The 12,157-nt window shown below is 45.0% G+C and overlaps 1 protein-coding gene across 11 annotated transcripts in view; it reads left to right on the forward strand.

The window, feature by feature from the left end:
* The window catches only part of LOC105494192 (HECT, C2 and WW domain containing E3 ubiquitin protein ligase 1), a 468,767-nt gene that overhangs the window by 216,802 nt on the left and 239,808 nt on the right, over positions 1-12,157 (forward strand). The window lies entirely within an intron of this gene.

Below are 12,157 nucleotides of genomic sequence, written 5' to 3' on the forward strand. Positions count from 1 at the left end.
TCTAAAATTTTCTTCTGCCTTTGAAAATAAATCATTATCAGAGTTATGGCAGGCTTTTTTCATGGGTCCCCATACTCGTGTATTTCTTATTGCATGAGGAAATACCTAGATGGGCTTCATGTATAGGTATTTCCTACATACGAAGCTCAGATTATGGGCTTGACATTTGCCAGTTGAGGAAATGCACAGCTTACCTTCAGTCCACAGCTGCTTCTCCTCCACTTGGGTATGGAGTGATTTCATGGACAAACTTCTTCATGCACTTTCTGGTTCTTAGCAGATGTTCATTCAATGTGGCATGTCAGAAAGGAAATGGAGTGGTCTGTTATTCCAGCTATCCAGTTCTCAGAGGAAAAGATGCATGGCTAGGAATCTGAAGTTATCCATTGGCATTTAACTTGTGGTCCAAGAAAAACTATATCCTCAAGTATATTTTGCTTTCATTTTCATTCACTTTTATTTTTATTCACTCCCTTGACAAATGTTTTTGTAAGACCTACTATATTCCAAGGACTACAGATGTGAAGATGAAAGTCCTGGTGTCTGTCTTTGAAGAAACTTATGGTATCTCTGCTCCCAGCGATGACACCAATAGCTCTTTTTTGTGTTGGCTCATGCAGAATGAATAAACAATGAGGAAATTTTTATGCTATCAGGGTGTAGAGGGAACATGATTTTAGAAGATACGGTTTCTGGCTCTTATATTTGAGATTGGCGTCATAAAACTCCCAGCAAGAGAATTTCTTTTCTTTTTTTTGAGACAGAGTTCTGTTCTTGTGGCCCAGGCTGGAGTGCAATGGCACGATCTCGGCTCACTGCAACCTCTGCCTCCCAGGTTCAAGGGATTCTCCTGACTCAGCCTCCTGAGTAGCTGGGATTACAGGCACCCGCCACAATTTTTTGTATTTTTAGTAGAGACATGGTTTCAGAATGTTAGCCAGGCTGGTCTCGAACCCCTGACCTCAGGCAATCCACCTGCCTTGGCCTCCCAAAGTGCTGGGATTACAGGCGTGAGCCACCGCACCTGGCCAGAATTTCTTTTCTTTACTTATCTCCCTGGCTCTGGCTTTTCTCCTCTCTAATCCATGCCAGGAAAAATCCCTTAAACCCAGTTCTGCTACCATCTGCCCCAAAGCTCCATGGCTCCTCTTTCCTACTGCATCGGCTGCAATCTCTCTACTCAGCTGGCAAGCCCCAACATAAACTCACCCTCAGCCCACAGCCCTACTTCTCCATCCTCCCCAGCAGACACCCTTCACCCTAGTCATGCTGACCTCTCCCATTACCCAACAAATAGCATCATTCAGCCTAGGAAATATGGGCTTGTTTGGGGTGTAAAGATGGCTACAGCAAGTGGTACCTAATATAAACCTCCTAAATTTCAATAAGAATGGAAAGGATACAAACTTGCGTGAGTAATGATTGTTAGACATAATAATCAAATGTGTGCACAAACCTACAATGGAAGTTTGGTAAGAGAGGTTTTTCTTTCTTACTAGGTACCCACTTTTTCCCTTTGGGTTCTAATTAATTGAAAAATAGACATAAGAACCCATTTTAAGGTCACAGTAAAGTAGCAGTTCTCAATGGTGCTGGCACAAACACAACTTACAAGTTTTTATCTTTTTAAGTCAGGAAGATAAATATTAAGGAAGAGGAAATCTCTGGATGGTAATTTCAATATACCTGACTCAGTCTCAAGGGGCAGTGACCACATCCCATAAAGCCACATCCCTTCTACACTTTGATACTATATGATCTCCTGACTGTCTCCTCATTTGCATGAGCCAACACACTAAAAAAGGGGGAATTTGTGTTGTAAATTAATTCAGCCCTAGTGCCATTCCCTTCAAGGCAATTTTTAAAGATTTCTGTAACATATATAGAACATTTCTTGTATATTTATTCCAAATAACCGTTTCACATAATTGTCTTCATGGGCAGTATGAAAACACACTTTAAATATTATTAGAAAGACATCATAGGCCAGGCATGGTAGCTCACACCTGTAATCCCAGCTTTGGGAGGCAAGGGCAGGCAGATTGCTTGAGCCCAGGAGTTCAAGACTAGCCTGGGAAACATGGCAAAACCCCATCTCTACAAAAAATTAGCCACATCTGATGATGTGTGCCTGTAGTCCCAGCTACTTGGGAGGCTGAGGTGGGACCATCACCTGTACCCAGGAAGTTGAGGCTGCAGTGAGCTATGATAGCACCACTAAACTCCAGCCTGGGCTACAGGGTGAGACCCTGTCTCATAAAACAAAAACAACAACAACAAAAATACATTATAATATAAAATCAGCTCTTTATAGTACATAAATATCGGCATAATTGAATGAAAGCATATTCAAACTTGGTCAAGTAGCAGCATCCTATAAAAACAAATGGCTTGACCGTGAGCCATGATGCATGCCTGTAATCCCAGCACTTTGGGAGGCCCAGGCGGGCGGATCACTTGAGGTTAGAAGTTCAACCTAGCGTTTCACTCTGGCCAACATGATGAAACCCTGTCTCTACTAAAACTACAAAAATTAGCCAGGCATGGTGGTGTGTGCCTGTAGTCCCAGCTACTCGGGAGGCTAAGGCAGGAGAATCACTTGAACCAGGGAGTCGCAGGTTGCAGTGAGCCGAGATCACGCCATTGCACTCCAGCCTGGGCAACAAGAGTGAAACTCTGTCTAAAAAGAAAAAAAAAAGGCTTGCAGAAGGCATATTCCAAATAACTAAAAATTGAACACTTTAGATAATGACATTGCAGAAATGTTTTTGTGCAGACTTGAGAAGATGCTGGTCCTCAATATACCTGTTGGACTAGCAATGTCCCAGTGTTTTGGGAATAGCAACGAAAGTGAAATGGGAAAGGCAGGTATTTACATTTTGCAAATATATCAAACTAATGTAGTATAATTTGTCAAAAAGTAAAAATTTATCAAGACAAAGCTTGAGTTTGCAAATGATTAGAGTATTAACTCAAGGCACATATATTAATATAAATAAAATAAAATGCTATAATGAATTATAGCTTTAGGAGTCTGAATGCATTAAAATTGTATATAAGATGCTATATAAATTTATATGTTATGTGAAATAATGAGTGTTTTAAAAATTGTATGATTGAGAGGTGCCAAATTAACAAGTAGGGAGAGATGGCTCGACGAAACGTTCTGATATGGCTATCCTTCCCTAACACATCCAAGCATCAAAGCGCTCTTGCTATAATAAAAATACAGAATCCCAGCCATGATCCAAAGGGTTACAGAAGCTTCTGTTACGAACTAAAAATAAGACTCTTTGCAGTCTCCCGGCAGTAATAAACACAATTAATCTAATTGGTAAATTATACTCTCTTAAAATTAAAAATAATTTTGTGAACATTAAACATTGGCCAGATTTTAAACATCGAAGTACAACAGAAGGTCATTCTTTCTACCTGGGGATTAGATTAACATAATAAAATAAAATGAGGTGTTCCTTTTATTTTGGTTTTTATGTTTCCCTTTATTTTTTCCTTTTGTTATTTCTTTTTTATGAGAGTGGAGGTATATTGCAGATGACCTGAAGTCTACAGTGTTCTAACAGCACTTTTCTTCGGGGATAATGATTCAATTAGAAGTAGGTAATTGCTATTGATTTGTACAATTTTTAATGGTCTGACTAAATCAGATTTTGAAAGTACCATCAAATTAGGAATATTTTAAACAAATATTTTCTACACTCTCCAAGGAGTAACATACCTGATAAAAATACTAAAGAAAAAAAACCTGAATCGTTTCTTATTCTCTGGCATAATTTTCCTCTAGTGGGCACCTGCCTATTTGACCGTAGTATCAATGGCTATAACATGAGAACTGTAAAGATACAAACTTCAACACTGACAGAAGACAGAACTGGTGAAATTTTAAGTTGACCCATCCTGTAAAATCATATGATACTGTATTATTGTAGTATCTCAATTATCGTTTTTTAATACATGCATTTGAGCTCCGCTGGCCCGTTCAAACCTTCAGAGGGAGCTAGCACAGTCATTGTTCATTGTGTACTTTGTCAGAGTCCTTCCAAATCAGGGCTTGGATTGCCCCAGAACACTGAGATGAGGTGATCCTGAAAAGAGGGTATCCTGTCTTGATCTCTGGTCCAGATCTGCTCTGTGTACCTCCCTGTTCATCCAATTTTAGTAGGAAGAACTGGGCAGTGTGTCTGGAGTGACCTCTGCTTACAGCAAAGAGACCACTGCCAAAGGGGCTGCCCTTCTCCCCCGCCCTTGTGTTGTCGTCACTGTCGTGGGCACCGCCTCCTCACAGCTGTCCAGGCATAAACAAGAAATCTGGAGTCAATTTCAACCTCTGTGCCTTGCCCTAGTGTCCTGCCCCCGCCAGTCAGCACCACTCATCCCGGATCCCATCTCACCTCCACGGTCAGTCTCAGGCTCAGCCCATCTCTCCCCTCCCTTCCTCGTGTGGAAACCTGGCTGAATGCATACCTAGATTGCTGCCTGCTGTGGTCTCATCATTCCCTGCACCCATCAGAAGAACGCCCCTCAACCTTTTTAGCACATCATTTTAAAATCCTTTTCCATATGCCATCATCAGTCTCAGTCCATTCAGGACTATAACAAAATACCTTACACTGGGTAATTCATAAGTAATAGAAATTTATTTCTCACATTTCTAAAGGCTGGGAAGTCCATGATCACAGTGCCAACAGATTCCGCTTCTGCTGAGGGCCTGCTCAGCTTCAAAGACGGTGCCCTCTTGCTGTGTCTACATAGGGGCAAAGGGGCCAAAGGGGCTGGCGCACCCCTTCAACCTCTCTTACAAGGGCATTCATCCCATTTAAATCATCGTCCCATATTTTAAAAACACACAGGGGCTCCTGATTATACATAACAGAAAATCTAAGCAGGCGACCTTACTGTCAGTTTGTAATGACTCCCCCTCGACCATGGTGAGGTGAGCCTCACACAGGTAGGAGCTGTCGGGATCTGCCTCCTTACTCTGGACTTCAGACAGTGGCTTCTAAGCCAGAGGTAGCATGATGGCCACGGCGACTTGGGGCTCAACCCCACGCCCAGGGAGGCCCTCTGGACTCTGAGATTCTGTTTCTTCATCTATAAGATGAAAGTGATGCACATCCCCCACAAGGCGACCCCGTGAAGATGAACTGAAAAAGCTCAGGAGAAGTGCCCAGCCATGCATCTGGGCCAGTAAGAGCTCAGTCAACACCAGACCCTCTGCCATAATCAGAGGGCTGTGAATTAGGAATTACAGGTGTCGCTCTGAGAGGAAACAGGGCAGGAACGTACATCCAGCTTTTATTTCTGCTCTGGAAATGGATATATTGGTGCCTTGGTGAGAATTGAGACATGAATGGCTTTATGCTGAGAGTCTTCTGTGGGGAAACCCCCTGCAGCCAAAGCTGGAGACCAAAGGGCACTGGAGGAAAAGCAGGGCTCCAGGGGAGCCGGCCGCCTTCTCTTCCTTGACATTCTGGAGCAATGTTTCCCTGCGGCGGTGCAGCCAGAGCCAGAGCAAGCTCGCTGGGACCAGAGGCACCGGCACCGAGATTAGATACAGGGGCTTCATCAGGCTACAGTCCAGATGGTTAAGGTGACATGTTGTTAGAGCCTTTTATTTGAACTTGGGCATGTTTTCACCAGGACTGCTCTGCCTTTAAAGCCAGCATGGCTAAGGACTGCACCGCGGGCTGCCATTTTCAATCACTGTTGTGTTATTTCCAAGGAGATGTCTCAATTTGTGCTACAATAAATATTTGGGCCATAGGCGCTAAGCCCTTAAGAAGGTTAAGTCTGCATGGGGATACTGAACCCAATCTGTGCAACGTAAAGGTGTGATCATTGCACTGCTTCACAGGTTTTCTGTTAGGAAAAAGTATGACTCCATATACATATCTGCAAGATAATAGGCATATTTATATTGTTGTGCCATCTGATTTTTTTATAGAGCTCCCTGGAAACCAAGACTCCCCCCGCCACTGCCCACCCACTTTAGCACTACGCTAAAGTGAAATCATGGTTAAAATTGCACTGTGTAACAGTCATGAAGTAATTCGTGTTGCTTATATTCTTGCTTGTGTTTCTTAAATTGTAGGAAAAGAATATACAGTTCACAGTGATACTCCCGAGATTCTTTTTCTCCTTTCACCTATGTCCTTTCACCGCACAATTAACTCCCCTCCCTGGTGTCCCTACCACCTAAACTTCTCCATAAACCTACCTCTGGTTATACCTCATACTCATGTTGGTGTTTCCTTCCTTATTTCCCTCCAGTTTTGCTTTAAAATCCCAAAAGAATTTATCTTGCTAGAGAGGCATCCCCTGGGTAGAGGAAGGAGTCCAAGCTACCAAGTCCATAATCAGGCACTCTCTAGCAGCCCAGAGTGAAAGGGCTGGAAATATTCATACAGTGATAATTTTGTCCCTTTGAGGTTATCATGCATCATGTGATATTAGATATTAGACATCCTGTGTGCTAATGGGATGTAGAAAGAACATAATAGTGATTAAAGAGCAAGATTAAAGGCACGGCAGGGTGGAGCTGAGAAGTACAGGAAAGATAAGTGCTTAGACTTTATGTAGTCTATGAGCCATTTATATTTTTTTTTTCCTCTTTTTTTTAGTTTCAGGATGACATGGTAAAATGGATTTGGGGCCAGGCATAGTGGCTCACATCTATAATTGCAGCATTTTGGGAGGAAGAAAGGTGGGAGGATCACTAGAGCCCAGGAGCTCAAGACCAGCCTGGGCAACAAAGTGAGACCCCATCTCTACAAAAAATAAAATTTAAAAATATTAGCTCTGTTTGGTGGCATGCACCAGTAGACCTAGCTACTTGGGAAGCTGAGGTGGGAGAATCACTTGAGCTGGAGAGGTCTGCAGTCTAACCTGAGCTATGGAGCAAGACCTTGTCTCAAATTTAAAAAAATAAGTAAATAGATAAGGGTTTGTGACTATTCGTGCAAGACAACTTCAGGGAAACATATCCACTTTCAGCAATCCCAGCCAAGGCTTGCAACATGGGACACAGAAGAAGCAGAGAACTAGAGGGGCTGCGGTTGCAGCTGATCCCCGTCTGAACTGCATGGGGCTGCCAGAGGCCAATCTGACTGAACACGGCCAATGAGACAATGGCGTGTGGCAGTGGAGGGCCCGATCCACGTGGGAAGACAAGATGCAGGCATGCAGTCCCTCCTTAGCACATCAAGGATTCCATTGCATCTGGGGGACATCAAAATTGACCTGCAGTCCTTGGAGGTCTCAGTCCTTCAGCTTAAATAACAAAGCATGACTGAGCATTATTACAGAAAACAGCCAGAAAGATATAACCAGAACATTCCATTCAGATTCGCAGCAATACAAAACGATGGTGCCAGCTTCCAGTCAGATACATGTCAGATCTTCCCAATGAGAAGAAAACCCTCAATTGACATAAATAAAGGGTCAAGGCCTATAACCCAAAGTCAGACTTTTCTGGATTAACCTTGAGTTGCCAAGTCAGTGTGAGAACATAACAGATACAGCTGCCTCTCTGAGCCCTATTGTGCTGGAGGCCCGCTGGGGACAGTGCTGGTCTCCAGGGGCTCAGATCTAGACATGCAGGCTCCATCCCTGCATGCCGAGGTTCTGGCATTACACTGGGGAGACAAGCATGTATTTCTTTTTGTGCCTTGTGTGAAATAGTATGAGGAGGAGCCCTAGCCTGACCTTGGCTAATACCTAATCACCTCCAAGTTACAGGAACTAGGCCAGTGGGAAGGAAGATCTGGACTCGGGGTCAAGTGGCGTACAGGGGTAGGAAGGGGTGAGGCTGGGGTGGGTGAGACAGAATTGGAAAAGAAACATTCCAGGGAAGGAGCCCAGGGTCAGAGGTTCTAGGCAATTTGGACATATGCATGCAGAGCACACAGAGCTATGCAAATACGTTAAGTAGAAAAAGCATTCCGATTAGACTTGCATTCTAGAAACTGCCTTCTGGCAGAAGTGTGGCGAGACGACTGTAAGGTGCTGATATTGGAGGCTTGAGACCACCAAGAAACTATGGCGTGAAAACAGATGAGAAATAAAGAACACCTGGAATGAGAAAGATGGAAGAGGCTGATTCAGAAAGAGGCTTGGGAAGTAAGATCAACATGGCTTGGTGAGGAACTGGATGTGTGCCTGGGGAGAGGAAAGGGGCAGAAGAAGAATCAACTGCCTCTACAGCACATCATCCAAGACTGAGGGGTCAGAAAGGGGGTGAGTTTGGGGAATGAAGACGCCAAGTTCAGGCTGACGTGTCTCTGGGCTGGAAAGGTGCAGCACACAGTTGCCTGGACACGGCGTGCTCAGGAGAAGAACCTGGCTTTGAAGCAGAGATGAGAAAGGAACAAGCAAGTGCTGTGTGAAGTGAGGGTGTGAGGACTTTGTGTAGGGGGAGTGTAAAGTAGTGTTTCTCAAAGTGTAGCCTGCTGAAAATTGCAGGAGAGTCCTTTACCCAGGGTGGTTATTAGAAGTGCAGATTCCACAAGCAAGAGCCTTTCTTTTTAATAAGCATGCCATGCTGTTCTGATGTGCCTGTAAATGTGAAGATGACTGATACAGACTGTGAGAAGAGGAGAGCTGAGGATGGAATTCCACCGAGGAGCAAGAGGAAGAAGAACAGAAAGAGAGATCATGGAGTTAGGCAGGTTAAGGGTGGCCATAAATTCCTTGACGCTCCTCCTATTGAGAGGCGAGGTCCATGTCGCCTCCCCTGGAGCCTGGGTGGGTGCTGTGACCTGGACTGATTTCCAAACTAAAGTGCCAACTTCCATCCTAGGCCTCAAGATATTGGAAGTTCCTCCCTTTTGGGACACTCACTCTTAAAGCCCTGAGACAGCTGGGCTGGGAGAAGCCCTGGCTAGCTATGATTAAGGCTCTGTGACAAGAGCATGCTGGCAGGCCCAGAGCTTCCAGCCATCCCCAACCAGGCAAGAGACCACATCAGATGTTTAGCCCTAGCTGCTGTCAATGGCAACAGCATGTGAGAACCGCAGGAGAGCTGCCATGCTGAGCCCATACCTCACAGAACTTTGAGAGATAATAAGAGGGTGCTGCTGAAACTGTCAAGTTTTTGGTTTGATGATTATACAGCCACAGTAACCGGAGCATCAGGGAAACCATCAAGAGCAAGGCCCTGAAAGTCAAGAGAGGAGAAACCATCAAGGGTGTCATCAATATGACCTGCTGAGCGCCACAGAGTCACAGAAGATACAGAAGTCACCTGTGGAGGGTGGCCATGTGAGGGCTGTGGACTTTGTCTAAATAATTCAAGGAGTTGGTAAGAAAGACTGCAGGCCAAAGGGCAGAGTGATCAGTTCATCCTGGTTTGCTGGAACTCTCCTGGTTTGGGCCCTAATAGTTCTGTGTCCCAGGAAAAAGCTCAGCCTGGACATGCTGGAGTGGTTGGTGACCCTCTGGTGAATCTGCACTGATAAAGAAGAGGCCAGGGGAATATAGCAGTCCTATGGGACACTGGCAATGAGAGTGGCTCTGAGAAGGTAGCTGGATGAGGAATAAAACCAAAGGGAGGTCTTTTAAAGATCAGGGTGGGGCCAGGCATGGTGGCTCACGCTTGTAATCCCAGCACTTTGGGAGGCCGAGGCTGGTGGATCACGAGGTCAGGAGATCAAGACCATCCTGGTTAACATGGTGAAATCCTGTCTCTACTAAAAACATACAAAAAATTAGCCAGGCGTGGTGGCAGGCACCTGTAGTCCCAGCTACTCGGGAGGCTGAGGCAGGAGAAATGGCGTGAACCCGGGAGGCAGAGCTTGCAGTGAGCCGAGATCATGCCACTGCACTCCAGCTGGGGCAACAGAGCGAGACTCCATCTCAAAAAAAAAAAAAAAAAAAACGATCAGGGTGGGCTTGCACATGTTAATAGACTGAGTGGAATAGGCCATAAAAATAGAGCCTCTCATTAACTTAGTGCTTACAGGTATCAATGTTCTTGGCAAGGATGTTACACCGTGAGGTGTACATCATCACTGTTGTATCCAGTGAGAAATCTTATTCTCTGAGCATCATGGCAGCTTGCCTAAGGTTCAGAGTGGTAGGTGGTGGAGCTGGGATTTGAGCTCAGGATTATCTGTTGTGCTTCAGCACCATGGCAGAGCCCACGGGAATGTCAGAGATGTAGGACATTGAAGGGCAGTTTGATAGATTGAAGGCCATGAGGAGTCAGAAGGCAACAGGACCCAGAGAACAGTTATGGGACAGGCCTTTCCTAGAAGCTCTTGACTGGCTAGGGGTGGGATAACCAGAAATGTGGGTGAGGCTGGTGGCAGATGCAGGATGGGAACAAAGAGACAGGAAGAAATGTGTTTCTGCTGACCACTCTACAGTGCCCGCTTTCCTAACAAGAAGGGAAATAAGAAGAAGAAATTGGAAGAATTCAGGAGTGATTTTCATCTACACAGATGTGGTAGAGTGAAACTGGAACGCTACAAAAATAATATAATAATAGTAAGCTATTTATTTATAGCTTCTCCTCTTCCCCCTCAAAGCCACTCTACACACAAAATGAATCTCTTTTACTCAAAATCACAGACACACAGAGCTGGAACCTCAACCCGGGCTACTGTGTCCCTCTAAAAGCTTCAACAACCCAAGGAAGGGACTGTTAGCCTGTTTTGATCTCTATGAGGTGGGTACAGATCCCCAGGCATGCGCACAGGCCACATTCTCGAAATGGGGCCCTGCTCTAAAGGCCTGTGGCAGGTGGGTGTGGCGAAAGGCCAAATTTGGCAGGCAAGAATGTGGGACAGACAAGGGACACTGACCCAACTAAGATTCTGTGTCTGGACCTGCAGCCAGGTGGGTGAGGCAGTGTCTGAAGGGCATGGCAGGCTGATCACCACGGTGTCCAATTACACAGACAGACGCAGCAGATGGGAGTAAAGGTGGCTGCGGTCATTTCAGGAGTGTGGCCTGTGCTCATCCCTGGGGAACAGTACATGCGCTGCAAGGTCTGACCCCTGGGCTGTTGTCGGGGGTAAGGCTACTGTGCTGAGTAGAGGAATAACACTAATAATACCAACAGCTAAACTTCTCTGAGCCCTCCTGATGTACCTGGCATCATGCTGAGAACCTTAAATATATTGTCTCATTTAATCTTTATGGAACCCTAGGTGGCAGATATTTTTATTTTCCCTTTAATGAGAAACCTGAGGCAGAGGAATATAATGCAACCGGTCCAATAGTCACAGGTAACAAACAAGTGATAGGACTGGGATGGGAACCAAGGCAGCCTGCCTTCAGAGACTGCTCTTTAGCCACTGTGATGTCCTGATAAGACCTAAGTAGGCCAGTAGGGGTCCCATGACTAAGGTAGAGGATTGGTGCAAAATTCTGGTCCCATGGAGAGCTGCAGTACTGGCTTATCCACTGGATAGAAATTTGAAGTAGGAGTCATTCCTGGGGGTTTTACCTCCCTGGTGTGATAGGCAGGGAAATGTGGGGGCATCAGCAAACACAGCCATCACTGGACTATCACACTCTGCCAAAACGGAGATCTGGAAGGAAGGTCAAGATGGTTAGTGTGCAGCCTTCCTCATATCCAGATGATCCCAATGGGGAGCTCAGTGTGCCTCCTATAAAAAGCTGTAGAGAAAGTCACATTAAAAGAAAAGGCTACACAGGATTTCAATCACTTCCTCACATGTAAATCCAAAATCACCCCCGTTTTGGTACATTTGTTACGTACGGATGGATTCCATTTGTGTATGCATTTATAAAAGTATTACTTATTCCCTACAGAAAATTCGAGGAAAAGATCAAAGCAAAAGTCATCTATAATTTCAACACCTAGATAACACTTTAGAAGAGTGTTTTATTGCTAGTAGCATTTCCCCTTAGAGGGCTTAATAAGTATGTATTCAATTATTTAATGAATGAATGAAGCTGGTGCTCAGTATTCCAGTGCAGGAAGCATGAGACTTATGCTCAGGGACAGCAGCCATTACATCTTCTCTTTCCCATAGATGTCCCTGAGGCTAAAACGTTGAGTTTCCCTGCTAGATGGAGAGACAGGGAAATATGGGCAGAGGGAGGGGGCCAGATGGTCTCCGGGTCAGCCACAGGAAGATAACAGAGTCAACTGACCTATCTACCTTTCCCT

The sequence above is a fragment of the Macaca nemestrina genome, chromosome 4 (assembly GCF_043159975.1).
Source record: "Macaca nemestrina isolate mMacNem1 chromosome 4, mMacNem.hap1, whole genome shotgun sequence".
NCBI lineage: Eukaryota > Metazoa > Chordata > Mammalia > Primates > Cercopithecidae > Macaca > Macaca nemestrina.